The sequence below is a fragment of the Nannospalax galili genome, unplaced genomic scaffold, assembly GCF_000622305.1.
Source record: "Nannospalax galili isolate Female #2095 unplaced genomic scaffold, S.galili_v1.0 scaffold2538, whole genome shotgun sequence".
In the NCBI taxonomy this organism is placed as follows: domain Eukaryota; kingdom Metazoa; phylum Chordata; class Mammalia; order Rodentia; family Spalacidae; genus Nannospalax; species Nannospalax galili.
The window spans coordinates 18,080-33,943 of NW_008341667.1; the positions used below are offsets into that span (position 1 = coordinate 18,080).

At 41.7% G+C, this 15,864-nt stretch overlaps 1 long non-coding RNA gene across 4 annotated transcripts; it reads right to left on the bottom strand.

Annotated features, from left to right (window-relative positions):
* Positions 1 to 1,213: 1,213 nt before the first annotated feature.
* LOC108491038 lies at positions 1,214 to 14,595 on the bottom strand. Of its 4 annotated transcripts, none has more exons than XR_003850163.1 (5): positions 14,309 to 14,595; positions 13,068 to 13,250; positions 12,804 to 12,981; positions 10,611 to 10,715; positions 1,214 to 1,367 (listed from the first exon to the last, which is right to left on the bottom strand). It is a non-coding gene; the product is annotated as an uncharacterized LOC108491038 (long non-coding RNA). The 4 variants fall into 4 exon arrangements; XR_003850164.1 differs by having other exon boundaries at positions 10,611 to 10,718; XR_003850166.1 differs by lacking the exon at positions 12,804 to 12,981.
* Between the last annotated feature and the right edge of the window lie 1,269 nt (positions 14,596 to 15,864).

Sequence of the window (15,864 nt, forward strand, 5' to 3'; positions counted from 1 at the left end):
CCGTTCTCACCTTCTGATCTGTGGGTTCTGGAGATTGAACTCTGTCAGAATTGCATCATTATTTGGCACACACCTTTACCCACTGAGCCAAATTATCCAACCCAACCTATCCTATTATTGATATCATGCCCATCCTTCCCCTGCAGTATAATGTCAGGTCTATTTGGAACACTCAAATGTTAGGTTTTAAATCTCTAATATTTCACAATTTAATAGATGAAATCATACTTACTAATAATAACATTTTGCTCCATAGAATCATATACTCATTTTTCTGTGCCAAATCAAATTCATGCAGACTTTAGCCTAAGCGGATTAAGTCACTCCAGGCAGTTAAAGAAGTAGTTTTGGTTCTACACTATTGTGATTGCTTTGTATGGACTTAAGTCCAAGCTTTCCCATTTACTTATTCTATTATCGTGGGTTTAGCAATGGACATCTGTAAGAAGCTGGGGGGTGGGGAGGGCTGAACACCGTGGCATATGCCTTTAATGTCAACACTACAGAGGCCTTTAGTGTCAAAACTACAGAGGCAGATGGATCGCCTTGAGCTCCAGGATAGCCTGGTCTACATAATGAGTTCCAGGCAAACCAGGGCTACATAATGAGACCCTGACTCCCCCGCCCATCCCTCCCCAAAAAAAGCAGAGTGGGAATACCCAGTGTCAGAGCAAGCAAGGTTAGGATTTGGGTTGGGGTTTGAAAAAGGAAGATGGGAAGAGGGAAAAGAACAAGTCATGTTTTCTGCAATCTCAGAGAACTCAGGAGCAGGCAGGTATGGCAATGAGTATCTGTAAGCAACTGAATCAAGGGAGGGGCTTCTGGGCTGTAAGTGACATGGCACTAAGGCCAAAGTCACTCTTCCCATCTGTATTAGTCAGGGTTCTCTAAAGAAACAGAACCGGTAGAATGAATATATGTATAGAGATTTATCAGCTTAGCTCACAGGATAGAGTCCGAGTAGTCCAACAATGGCTGCACCACACTGGAGAGGTGGAGAATCCATAGCCTCTCAGTCCACAAGGCTGGATGTCTCAGTAGCCCTAATCTGGCGCTGAAGGTCTGACAAATTCCAAAAGATCAACTAGTCTTCAGTCTATAGCAGCAAGACGAACTCACCAGTGAGAGAGAAGGCAAGCAGCAAGAAGGCAGGCGTTCTCCTCTGCCTTGGCCTTTTATTCAGGCTGCCATCAGAAGGTAACACCCACATTTAGGGTGTGTCTTCCAGCTTTAGATGATCCAATCAAGAATATCTCTTTCATTTCAGTTAATCCCAGATCCAATCAAGTTGACACCCAGGATTAGCCATCACACCATCTTCTGATCAAGTCTTCAGCTGGATCATGTTTCTTTTTACCTTCTGACTCCTGAGGTTGTAGAACAGAATTTTCTTATCACAAGGGGACTTGGCCTTGTCCAGGCAAGGGGAGCCCTGCTGTATTCATCAGAGAATAGCATCTGCCACTGACAAGCCATTTGTAAAGGGTTCCTGGGGCTTCACCACGGATTTTCAAATCCTCAGCAGGGGCAATTGAGATGCTACCCCTTTCCTCAAAATCAGAGCATTATAGGGGCATGGGAGGTGGGAGTCAAGATGATTGGGGAGGACTGCATCCTCAATGACCTTTGAGTCTGTGCATTTCTAACTAGCTACCTAATATAAGGACTACAGAAATTGGCCCTTGCTACAAGCTGGCAAGAGTGACTTTGTCTCTAGGCTCAGAATGGAAGTTACTGGAAAGTCCTACCAGCAGTACAGGTGTCACCTAGAGATTTTAGAAATGCAGTGTTCCAGACCAGTGAATACGGCTCTGTGGGCTAACAAGGAATCCAGGTGGGCACATTAATGTTTCACACTCACTAATGTGACACAATCTCTGGCCAATTATATTCTGGTTTTCATGGCTACTTACAAGATGGTGGGTGTTAAACATCAGTGCTTTCCCTCAAGAGTTTGTGTTTTGCATTTATTTGCATACTTGAAGATGTTTGTATATACAGCAGGTTGTATATATAGGAGGCCTGTTCTATAGGTGCCTCAAAGATCAGTGTTTCCCTCTACCAGAGTTAATATTTGAAGCGTTCCCAACAGAGGGCACTGCAATCTCACGCTTTTTCACCTGTACTGGTGCATCCTGAAGCCATTGGTTAAAAACAATTAAATCCACATGATTTCATATGTCAGTACTAGCATTAGCTGGGGATCATTTTTCTTGATGTTATGAGCGAGTAAACAATGCAAGACTAAACTTCTGATCCCTCACTCCAGAACTCAGACTTGCTGTGCAGCCTAGAGTATCACAGGTTGCTATTACAATTGGAGAAATGCCAAGACATGAAGAGAAAGTGGCAAAGAAAGATGTTTCCTACTTCACTATTTTCCTAAGCTTGAGTCTAAAAGTCATTTGAGGAGCTGGTAAAACTGTCTGACTATCCAACCCACCTTTAATATGTTGCTTTGCTGGATTTTTAGTTACATACAATGTAAACTGCAATTTATAATATTTAGGCAGGGGAAAGTTAAATTAAATAATTTGATATGGGTGGCTGAAAAGGCAGGAGAAATTATGGGGACATAGAAAGGGGGAGGATCCCCTCACCCAAGAAATTCATGGAGCCCTTTTCCCAGCTGAGAAGCAAGAATTCCAGCACAATTAACTGCTTAAGGCCTTTCTCCCTTGAGTTGACATGAAAAATTCACACAGACTTCTGTTGCTCTATACACCAGAAGTCTTCTCACATGGTGCAGCTCCACAGGGGTTGCTGGTCCACCTCCCAATCCTGCAGGTGTAATGTGGGTGTTTATAGGGTAAGCATCCTGAACACTGAACTATTATTAGTGTACACACATGAATGGGGAGGGCTCATTCATAACCACTAGCTATGCAGCCCTTAATTTAACTAGCTGGCTACTTGATCCACTCCTGTCTCTGTCCAGGTAATGTTGTTGGACAGCAGGACTGATGCTGCTGTCCATGTAGCCTAAAGTCTCCTGCTGGAACCATCAGTGTCAAGAGGTGGAGTAGTTCTATCTCCACAGGGAGTTGGTTCCAGAGCATTTATCTCTTGGAAACCCATGTCTGACATTGTTACAAATTCTACTGGTCCCAGGATCTCCTGTAATTCAGCTGTTAGGAGATTAATAGTTAAGCCCCTGCCTCAGTCTAGGTAGGCTACTCACTTAGCCAAAGTCAGGGTTTTGGCCACCCCTGTCTTTGGAGTGAATCACAAGAGCTTCCACATCTGGTAATGGGGTATACAGTGCTTACTAGGACTTTGCCTCTTCCCAGCCATAGACTGACCTGCCTGCCTGCAACGTAGTTTCCACTGCTGCTAACTGCTTTTCAATAAGAGTATGGCAAGCCTCAGTCCCCTTTTACAGTAGTGACCAAAATCCTATGGGAACATTTCTCCTCATATGTTGCTACAGTCCACAGCCAAAATTTGTTGTGTTAATGGTTACATCTGATTTAAATGGTTGGGTCTGGTTGATGGTCCTAAGTAATTGTGCTTGGCCAGTGGCCTGTTCAGAGACTACAAATGTTCATTTAGTTGCCTCAGTCAAAAGCTCATAGCTGGGGAGATCATAGGCCCCAATGGGGAGCCTACTGTTGTTCTGCTAAATAGTCATGCTGTCAAATTGCATTCTGAATATTTATGTTTATACCCACAAATTTGCACAGCTCTCAACTCTGGTCATCGGACAGTGATTATAAGAGAGACTGACTCATAACTAGTCTAGGTGCAAGTGTAGATGACACTGAGTGTTCAGCTGTGAATGGGTCATCTTTATCAATCTCCCCCATCAAGTACTTTGGATGGGGAGGAGATAGGGAAATGTTGAGTTCTACACATCAACTCACAGGAGGTGGTTTCCTGCATAAGACCTGCACCAGAACAAACCAGTCATAGTTCCAGCATGGATGGAAGAGGGGATCCTGAGGCACAACCCCTATCACAGGAACTATTGGCTGCTTAAGGGAAGATGATGTGTCTGCTGGTAGGCTGATGATGCCCCAGCAGAAGGCCACACAGCTATGTGAATAGAAACAGTATTAATTGTCTCAGGGAGTTAGTAATAAGATTTTTTTTAAAAGGATGTCATTAAGTTGGAGTTGGGAGGATGAAGGACACTAGGGGTACTTGGAGAGAGAAAGTGGTGGATGGATATGATCAATACATATTGTATTATTATACGACACTTTCGAAGAATGAAGAAAAGATTTTTTTTAAAAAATAGGAGTGAGTAAAAATGATAAAATATTTTTAGAAGGTTGGGGGCTGGAGAGATGGCTCAGCGGTTAAGAACACTGAATGTTCTTGCAGAAGAACCAGGTTCAGATCCCAGCACCGACATGGCAGCTTGAACAACTGTCTGTAAAACTCCAGTTCTAGGGGATCCGACAACCTCTTCTGACCTCTGCGGCGCTGCACGACACGGGTGCACTTCCATACATGCAGGCAATACATGCATACACATAAAATAAAAATAACAAATAAAATATTTTTAAAAAATAGGAATGATAAGGAGGGGGAGGGGGAAAGAGGAGGAGGAGGAGGGGAAGAGGAAGGGAAGAAGGAGGTGGAGGAGGAGGATCAGAGGGAGGAAGACAAGGAAACCCACCGGGTATAACAAGGGTGGGTTCCCATAACCAGGTCTGTATTCCAAGTGAATAGACAATCACAAGAGGAGAAACCGGTGAAGCTTGTGTAGATGCAGGCAGAGGATCTAGGGGAAATGTCTATTTCCTGGAAATTCCCTGTGAGGGAGGTACTGCTCTAAAACCTAAAGAGGATACAACAAACAACAGCAAGGACAAGGGGAAGTACCCCCGAAAGACAAGGACGGCACAGAGCAGACGCAGACGTGGGGCTCTTTGTCAGCCTGTGACCACTGGGAATGAATGACTTTTGGTTTAAGGGGAATTATCAATTGAATTAATTAACTGAAATGAATTTAATTTCCAAAAGGCAACCAAACCAAGTTGATTAGGATGGGTTTGAGAGTTAAATTTCCTTTCTTTCAAAACAAAAGACAGTCTTTCTATCAAGAACTCAGCAAGCATTGACAAACATGATATATTGGACAAGTTTCCGCTCCTTGAAGAACTATTTTCCTGAGTTGGGTGTGAAAAAAACCAAACAGCGAAAAAAAAGGAAAATCAAACAAAACGAAAAAACCCGATAGGACGGGCAGTCAGTTGTCAAGTCATATCTCTAGATACTGTGTTTGAGGAGAAAAAGCGCTATGTAACCCAGTTGGCCCTATGAGGGAAGGGTACAAGAATTAGCAGAAGGCAATGGTCTGGCCACCTTCCGTATGGTCAGGCCCAAAGAGCCATTCGTTCAGTGGCCAGTTCAGGATTGAAGTGTGGGCATTTGTTCATCTCAAAGCTTTATGAGATGGCATGAGATACAAAATTGATTTGAGTCTGTGGAAATATAAGTGTAACCTTTTCCACATTTTATTACATGTGCTCTATGACAATTATTTGTAGTAATACCCTTATACCATATAGGCTGTAGAGATTCTGTTTCTTTTATACAGGGCCAATGCATTTCTGCAACTGTAAAATCCTGAACATTGTGATTCAAAAAAATTAGGGTAAATAAAGCATCTAATAATATATGTCAAAGAGGGTTATCTTCCCCCCTTTCTGTTTAATTAACATTTCTTTCAATATCCTATTGGAACACTCAATAATGGCTTGTCCTTGTGAGTTGTATGGGATTCCAGTGATGTGCTTGATATGCCATTGAGAGAGAAATGACTGAAACCTTTGAGAGATAAATTGGAGCAGTTTCAGCTTTTAAGTGCTTAGGAACTCCCATGATATTCATGACTTCTTTTAAAAGTAAGATTACAGAAGAAGCTTTTTTCATTTGGTAATGCAGTTGCCCATTGAAAAGTGGAAAAAGTATGAATAGTATGATGGACATATGGCAATTTTCCAAACATTTTAACATGAATGACATCCATTTGCCACATTTTATTAACTTGTGACCCCCAGGGGTTTAGACTCCTAGGCAAAGGACCATTGTTAATTGGTTGACAAATGTCATACTGCCTTACAATAGTTTTAGCCAATCTTTGTGGAATGTTGAATTGGTGAACCAACGCTCTCCAATTAGCATGTGTGTCTCAAAGAAAGTTAATTATATCAGTAAGATTATTACAGGGATTTGGTTGATGTTGCAACATTTCATCTATTTTCTGATTAGTATCTGTCATAGGTCCAGGAAGATTAGTATGAGATCTAATATGAGTAATAAATAGTGGAAATTGCCTTAGAAGTAAGAAGGATTGCAATTGAAGAAATAGATTACATAACTCAGTATTAGCAGGATGAAAGTAAACAGTGGATATATGCTGAACAGTAAATGCTGCATATTGAGAGTCTGCAACAATATTTAAAGCTTGTGGACAATCTGTTAATGCCATGATAGTTGCAGCGGATTTGGCTTTTGTACTGATGAATAGGGTGATTTTTGTAATCTATGTATGTATTTACTATTGGTATAACCTGCTAGACCGATTTTATTAGTATCTGTAAAGTTGAGCTATATGAAATAGGCTCTGAAACAATAATTTTATCTAAAATAATATATGTTAATTTAAGAAATTGTATTATTTCCTTCTTTGGATATTGATTAGAGATTCCCAATGAAATTACCCAATGCAATTTCCCATTCTTCATTTACTTTTAACAAATCTTGCTGTTGTTTATTAGTCAGTGAGACCATAATGTCTGTAGGATTCATTCCTACTAAGGCTCTACAGCACAAGCACCCTTTCAAAATAATCCATGCTATTTTTGTCAACAAATGTAGTCAACCTTTTTGTTGTCTTATTAGGTAAAAATAGCCATTCTATGAAAATGTCTGGTTCTTAGAAAAAGAAACCTGATGAAGAATGAGTGGTGGGAACTACAAAGAGAGAAACACTAGAATGAGAATCTAATCGATCCAATTTTGTCTGTTGAATATGTTCTAACCATCTTAATTCTTTCATAGCCTCTACTGTTAAACTTTGAGGACAATTCAAATCAAAATCACCTTGTAGTGTTAGAAACAAATTTTGAAGAGCATAAGTGGGAATGCCTAACATAGGCCACAACCAGTTAATATCGCCCAATAACTTTTGAAAAAAATTAAGTGTTTTTCAATCTCTACGAATATTAATATTTTGTGGTTTTATATAAGTCTTATACTTGGTAGTTCCCAAATATTTAAATGACTCGGAACGCTGATTTTCTCAGGAGCTATTTCTCATCTATAGGAATGGAGATATCAAGTAGTGTGCAATGTCTTTAAATAAAGCTTCCAATACATCTTCAGGAGGCTGTGCAAATAAAATATCATCCATATAATGAATAATCATAGCCTCTGGAAAGGCTTCTCTAACCTTTTGTAATGGTTGAGCTACATAATTTTGACACATAGTAGGACTGTTAAGCATTACCTGAAGTAACACCTTCCATTGATATCTTTTGGCGGGTTCTTGATTATTTAGAGCCGGGATAATAAAGGCAAATCTATCTCTATCTCTTATTTGAAGAGGAATGGTAAAAAAAAAAAGCAGTCTTTTAAATCAATAATAATCAATTTCCATTCCCTAGGAATAACACTCAGTTGAGGTAAGCCAGGTTGTAGGGGGCCCGTGGATTGAATTACTTCATTAATTTTTCTCAAATCTGTAAGCATTCTCCATTTTCCAGATTTTTTTCTTTATCACAAAAACTGGAAAATTCCTTGGGCTGTTAGATGGCTCAATATGACTGGCATCTAGCTGTTCTTTTACTAATGCATGTAAGGCAGTAAGCTTCTCCTTCGCAAGTGGCCACTGTTCAACCCATATGGGCTTATCAGTTTTCCGTGAAAATGGAAAAGCAAAGCTTACCTCAGTGGCCACTATGGTAAATTTGGATATCCCAAACCTTGGCGATTATAGGAAATAATGGATGACAGTTTAGATTCCTTTCTTCCTTATAAATTTTTACCCAAACCTTGTAGAGGACTATACTGCATATTCATCGTATTTTTGCTGTGGGGAAAAAATGGCAGGAATGTGTATAGACGCTCCCCATTAGGACAATGAATCTCTTCTCCATAAATTAAGGCTAATATCAGCAATGAATGGCTTGATAATTCCCTTACTATTATCTGGACCAATGCACTGTAATGACGTAGCACTCTGGTAAATATCAGTTAAGGTACCTATCCCTGAAAAGTGGCTTTTACCTTCTCACAGGGCCAATGTGATGGTCACTCATCATGTGATATAATAGATACATCAGCTCCTGTATCTAATGACCCAGAAAAGGTTCTATCTTTTATTTTTACAGAAATAGTGGGTCTAGTATCTTCTAAATATCTTTGTTGAAAAACCTTTTTCCCAGTACTTCCAAACCCCTGGTATACTGAACCGGGGAAGATTTTCCTTTTACATATGGTAAAATTAATAATTGAGCAATCTGTTCCCCAGCCTCAAATCAAATAGATCAAGTAGCAGTCGCCATAATCTCAATTTCTCCTGTATAATCCTGATCAATTACTCTGGTATGCACAAAAAAATCCTTTAGATGTCAGATTGCGTCTTCCTAATAGTAGACCCACTGTGTCCTTGGATATGGGGCCTATTATCCCTGTACTAATGGTATAGACTTGCATTCCATGGGAATAATGTCATATTTTGTATAGCTGGTATATCTAATGCTGTGTGCACCCCTGGTGGCATGGAGAAGATTTGAGACTCACTTTGGGATGCTGAGTGCAGAAGTCCATTGCTCACTAGGTATGCATGTGTCAATCCCACATTGATTGGCGTGGGGCCTGGGGTCGGGCCCAGACGCACATTTCCCTGAATCAAATTTCCATCCCTATCTTGTGCTGAGTGACATTAATTAGTCCAAAATTTACCTCTTTTACACTTACAGCATAATCCAGGAACTTTATTAATGTTATGATTGCAATTAGGGACCATAGTACCATTTCCCTTTCTACAGTCTTTCCAGATTCGCACAATTGCAACATTTAGGTAAGTTCTGTCTTAATCCTCCTTTGAGGGCAGCAGCTAACACATTTGCCTCATAACTTTCAGACCTAGGTCCATACATGTTTTAATATATTCAGTTAAGGTGGTTCCCTGTGCTCTAAAGAGGTCTTAGAGCCTTTTGACATTCTGAGTTAGCATTTTCAAAAGCCAAGGTCTGTAGCAAAAGATCTTGTACCTCAATTTGCCAGACAGCTTTAGTAACGGCATCTCGTAAATGAGACAAAAAAATCTATATATGGCTCCTTAGCTGACTGCATAATTTCAGTAAATGATGCTGAAGAGTGTCCAGGGTTTGCAACTTTATCCCAAGCCTTAAGACAACAAAGCCTTACTTGGGAAATGGCAGTGTCATTATATTGAAGTTGCCTTTCAACTCCAAGCAATACTCCAGACCCCATTAACTGTTCAGCTGTTGTAGTAACATTGCTTTCTTGGTTTTTTCAAGCCATAGTTACAGCTTCATCTTGCCACCAAGTTCTAAATTGCAAGTGAGTTCCTGCCTCCAAAACTGATTTAGTTAAAGCTTCCCAATCAAATGGTATTAATCCAAACTCTGTAGCAAGACCTTGTAAAATCCCTCTAACACAAGTAGAATGCATCCCATACGTAACCACTGCTTGTTTCAACACTTTGAAGGTCTTAAAAGTTACAGGGGTATGAGAAAATTGGGATGCCCTTTCTGAATAGTCTTCATTTGGAGGAACTCAATTAACAGAAGAAAATTGAAAATATTATTTATGGAACAGTGTGTACAGGCTTTTTGAAATTCTGCATGTTTAAGTCCAGATTTATATTTAGCCAAGTCTTGTTTCTTTAAACTCACATATTTAGGATTACACGGAGAAGGAGAATAATAATCTTCAGTTCCTTCCCTTTTGGTGTTGCCAATTTATTTCCTTCGAAAGTTCCTTATATTGAGATTTGGAGATTTTTAATCTCATCCTCAGAAGATAAGGTTTCTATCTCATTAGATTTCTTAATCATCTTAACCTGAGGACCAGCCTCTAGCTCCTCATATAAAATGTTAAGATCTTCTTCTAATTCTGGAGATGATTCTTCAACAACCTCTAAAGGTGTTTGAGCTAAGGGCCTTGTCAGGAGTAAGGGCCCAGTCGGTGGTAAATCATCAGCGGAAAGAAACCCCTGACCACTTTCTCCTTCCTTAATATCCCTCCTTTGTTTTTTTAAAAAGTTCACTATCAGAGACTCCATCACCTGAGAAAGCTCTCTGAGTCTGTTTGAAGAGGCTGGAAAGCATTAGAAATTAAAGTACAAAGAGACCATACCAGAATAGGAATTAGCTCTCCTTGCTGATGGGCTCTCTTTAAAGATTTCACAACCTGACTCCATACTTTACAGTTTATAACAGTCCGCCCTTCAGGGTGGAACCAATAATAGTGTTTTTTCACCGGTTTAAATAACTGTTTGAAAGTTTTATTTTTTACTTTTATTCCCCCTTTCAAGAGGGCTTTTAACAAATGGATGTATTACTCATCCACTGACCGTGAATTCCCCATTTTTCTTTGCCAACAATATTTCTGAAAGATGCACTTACCTCTGAGCCGACTCTAATTCCCTTTCGGTTCCACAGCCTTTGCTCGAAACCCATTCACCACCTTCCTGGAGCTGCACACTGGGCACCAGCTACAGAGACTCGGATCTGCTGGGGGGGCAGCAAAATGAAAGAAGGCAAAGAACTCAGCTCTCTGGTGGAGAAGAGTAAGTTTAATTCTAAGAGTGGCTTATTATACGTAGTGAACAGGGTCAGCCAAGGAGACAGCATGCAAAATATAAATCAAGCAAAGTACAAAGTAAAATATTGTTTTTCTTTTCTGTTACTAACCAAGCCCTTTCCCAGAGCTCCAGTTTGTGAGAAAGGAAAACACAAACCCAACCACTAATTATTCTTCTATCCCAAAGTAGTGTTCTGCCCTTGACTCTGGAAGGCAATGTTCTGCCAATGTCCAAACATTCTCTTGTTTTCAAGGGACAGCTGGACTCTATCTTGTCCTTTGTTCACCTTCTACAGAACTGAGCTCCTTCAGGAGACAAATAGCCTCCTTAACAAATGGTGCTGGCAAAACTAGATAATCCCAGGTAAAAGAATAAAGTTAGATCTGTTTCTCACCCTGTATGAGGATCAATACTAGAAAGATCAAAGTCCTTAATTCAATAACACCTGAAAACCTCTGATGGAGGAAAAAATAGGGAAAACACTTTAAGCATAGACATTTTCTGACTATAACTCCAATTGCTCAGGAAATTTGCCAACAAGGGGCAAATAGAATTTCATGTAATTAAAAAGCTTCTGCAAGGCAAAAGAAACAATTGGTGTAAACAGCCTACAGAACAGGATAAAATCTTTACTAGCTATACACCTGGAAGAGGATTAATATCGAGAACATACAAAGCACTGAAAAAATTAAATAACAATAAAGCAAACAACTCAATCAATAAATGGCCTAAAATCAACAAACAATTCTAAAACTGTGAAATACAATGAACATATGAAAAAGTGTTTGAGATCACTAGCCATCAGAAAAATGCAAATGAAAAATACTTTGAAATTCCATCTCACTCCAGTCAGAATGACAGTCATCAAGATAAAAACATATCAAATGCTGGTGAGGATGTGCACAAGAGAAAGGAGTGTGTACACTGTTGGTGGGAATTTAAACTAATCCAGTTACTGCAGAAATCAGCTACTGTGGTGATCAGTATGGAGGTTTCTCAAAAAGCAAAATAGATTTCTCATTTGACTCAGTCACTCCATTTCTCAGTATTTACCCAAAAGACTCTAAGTCAACATAACACAGAGACCCTCCCATATCAGTGTCTAGTGTAGCATGTTCTCAGCAGCTAAAGTATGGGACCAACCTAGGTGTTCATCAGCAGAGGAATGGATAAAGAAAATGTGCTTTACATACACAATCTATTTTTTTTCAGCCATAAAGAATGAAGTTCTGTCATTTGCAAGAAAATGGATGCAAATTGAGATCATTATATTAAGTAAATTAAGTCAGTCTCAGAGACAAACATTGCACGCTTTCTCTTATTTGTGGGTTCTATACCTTATAGATACCTGATACCATATATGTACAGATGAAATAAAACTAGGGCTGGGGAGATGACTTAGTGGGTAAAGAGCTTGCTATACAAGTGTGAGGACCTGTGTTTGGGTCTCCAGATCCTACATAATGGACACAGTAGCATGTGCCTGTAATCGCAATAGTCCTCACCTCCACATGTGTGCTATGTCACACATAAGTATGAGAGAGAGAGAGAGAGAGAGAGAGAGAGAGAGAGAGAGAGAGATCAGGTGCCAAACAGTGGAAAGAGAAGTCCATGAAAGAAATCTAAGATTAGGGAATTAAGGGTGTAAGGCCAGGTCAGTAATGAAGCAATGTGGACACCCAGCAGATAACATCTAATGGCCTGTTGGGCTAGTCTAACCTCCCCTAGCCCACAGAAATACATTTTTGTTTCAGAGGGCGTAAGAATGTCCACAGTATCAGGGCAAGCACACTTAGAATTTTGGACAATGTCATAAAAGGGGAGATAGAAAGAAGGAAATGAAATCATTAGGCTTCTTGAGTTAAAACTGAGAAGCAGGGAGGCTAGCAGTGGGATCCATAGGGACCTGCATCACTGGAGGGGCTCTGAGCTATGGAAGTGAAACCTCATTAAGGTGATGATCATTCCTCCCTTCTTCTGATCAAGTCTTTGACTGGATCTTATTTCTTTTCACCTCTGACTCCAGGCTGTTCTCTTAAGGTGGTAGAACACAATTTTCCCCTTATCATAGGGGGTTTGACCTTGTTGTGGCAAGGGAAATTCTTGTTGTCTTCATCAAAGAATAACAGCCATTGATCAAGGCATTTGTATAGAGATTGCCGTGGATGTTTAAATTCTCAGGATGTAAGAGCCTGTAGATAGAGAGGAGAGTGGGAAAATGCTGACTTCTGGACATGTTATGGCTGTCCACACATCAACTCACAGCAGCTATGGTTACCTGCATAAGACCTGCACAAGATCAAACCAGTCATAATTCCAGCATGTATGGGAGAGGGGATCTGAGGCAAAACCCCATCACAGGAACTACTGGTAACTGCTGGCTGCTGAGGAAGAGACAGTCACCATTCTTTGGGATGTGATTGCTTGTGGGTTGATGAAGCTCCTCTGGATGGCCACACACCTATAGGAATAGGAACAGCACTAATTGGATTCAGGGGAGTATTAACACTTTTTTTAAAGGAGGATATGAAGTTGGAGTTAGGAGAATGAAGAGCGCTAGGGGGAGTTGTAGAGAGATAGTGGTGGATGGATATGATCAATATACATTGTATAAATGTATGAAATTTTCAAAATAAAATGTAGGCCAGGTGGCCCATGCCTTTAATACCACTTGAGAGGCAAAGGCAGGCAGATCTCTGTGAGTTAGAGGTCAGCCTGGTCTACACAGCAAAATCCAGGACAGCTAGTCAACTTGTAAAGATATCCTGTTTCAAAAACAACAACAACAAAAAAAAAAAAAAAAATAGGAGAAGGGAGATTAAGAGTGGGGAGGGGGAAGGACTAGAAGAAAGAGGAGGAAACACACCAGGTGTAATAAGGATGAACCCGGGCCTTTATGTTAATAGACAAAGCATAAGAGAAAAAAATCCACGAAGCATGTATAGGATGCGGGCAGAGATCTAGGAGAAATGTCTATTTCCTGTGAGCCCCGTACTGCTGCAGAGCATAAAGTGAATGCAACGAACAAGGAGGAACAGGACAAGCACAAGCCCCTCCGCAGGACAAGGACCTTGCAGACCAGGCATGCAAGTGGGGCTCTTTGTCAGTATGACCACTGGGAATGCGTCTTGATTTAAGCTGAATTCTCATTTAAATTAATTGATTGAAGTGAACTTAATTTCTGAAAAGCAACCAAGTTGATTAGGGTGCGTTTAAGAATTAAATTACATGAAATATAAAATGAGGGCAGTCTTTCAATCAGGAACTCAGCGAGCATCCCCAAACATTACATCTGTACTGGGCAAGTTCCCCTTGGAGTGAAAACTCCTTGAAAAACTGATTTCCTGAGTTGGGTGTGAAAAAAAAAAAACCAGAAAATCAAACATCGAGGGGAGAACAGAAACACCTAATATGAACTGGGGATATTTACGGATTTGCGTTTTGGAGAGAAAAACGTGCAACCCAAAGTGACTTCGAACTCGAGATTCTCCTGCCTCTGCCTCCTCCGCATAGACTTACCAGTGTACACCACCACTACCGCCTAGAAGTAGGCAGCTACGGGACTACTTGAAGCAGTTCAAGGTTGATGCACCTACTACAGAATTTAACAAATCTGGATTGGACAAAGGAGTGAGACCGGGAAACCAACAGTGCTCCTTTGGGTTCCGCTTGCACTCCTCCATTTTCCAAATCCACACTCACGGCTTGGGGCGAGCGCTCAGACAGGCGCACGCACACGCACGCACACGCACGCACTCACACACCCGGCCTGCTCTCAACCTCTCAGTCTCCCCCGCAACCCCACCTCCGAGGGAACTTGCCCCGCCTCTCTTCACCCACTACTTCTCGCACCCATTATTTCGAACCCATTACTTCCGGGACCTGCGCCGCGCGCCCCCTGCCGGTCGCCCACACAAACAAACCACCACCGCACAGCGCCCAGGACTCCGGCCTCCCAGGCCTGGCCCAGCTCCTCCTCTCAGCTACCGCAGTCTCTCACACGCAGGCCCGTGCACGCCTCTCCGGCCTCCGCTCTGCTCTTCATTTGCCCTGCCCACCTCCCGACCTCACACCCATCACTGCAGCACGCACGCCGTGCACCTAGGCTGGTCTCCCTCGCTGCTCACTTACAGTTTGCAAGGACTCCAGCTGGGAAAGTTTCAAGCGCACATGTGGCAGTTGTCACTTGCACAATGGAGACCGTGGGATTGGCCTCCAGTCACTAACAAGGAGTCTAATTCGGGAACCTGATTGGGGTGGGGGGAGGGTCCACTAGACCTTGGATGCTGACACAGACCGCCAAGTGTGTGACTACATGACAGACTGGCGTCAGGGTGGGAAGAGACCCTGATAGGAAAGAGGACACAGCTCGTTCTGTCACTGGCCCTCCCATCGCAAGAGCACAAGCCCTCCATTTGCTGTCCACACTGCCTTCAAGAAGCCCCACCAGCTCAGGGGAGCACGCTCCCCCCACCCCCCACCCCCGCAGCTGTAGGTTTCCTAGCCTGGAGTGGGTTCGGCATTTCCACATCTGGACATGCCCTGGACTTGGCTGCAGCAACATGTTAAAGAATACTAACGATATTTAGATATTTAAGCTCAAAGGTAACATGGAAAATCCAATTCTCATATTGTTTCATATAGCATAAGGTTGCCTTAGTTTATTTTCCTGTTGCTGTGTTAAAAACAAACACCAAGGGGCTGGAGAGATGGCTCAGCGGTTAAGAGCACTGACTGCTCTTGCAGAGGACTCCGGCTCCATTCCCAGCACCCACATGGCGGCTCCTTAACTCCAGTTCCAGGGGATCCGAAGCCCACTTCTGACCTCCCCGGCATTGCACAACACCGGTGCACTCACATGCATGCCGTCAATACACTCATACACATAAAATAATTAATAAAATATTTTTAAAAACACACCGAGAGAAAACAAGGACAAAAGTCTTTGTAGTGGTCACTCCTGGTCTTGGTGGTTGCAGGTCGCTGGTTTGCGAGGTGTAGGACGAACACAAAGCAGCGCTGAGGTCGGGCGGCTGGGACGGGAGTTTGATGGAGGAGGATGGTGTGTGGTGGGC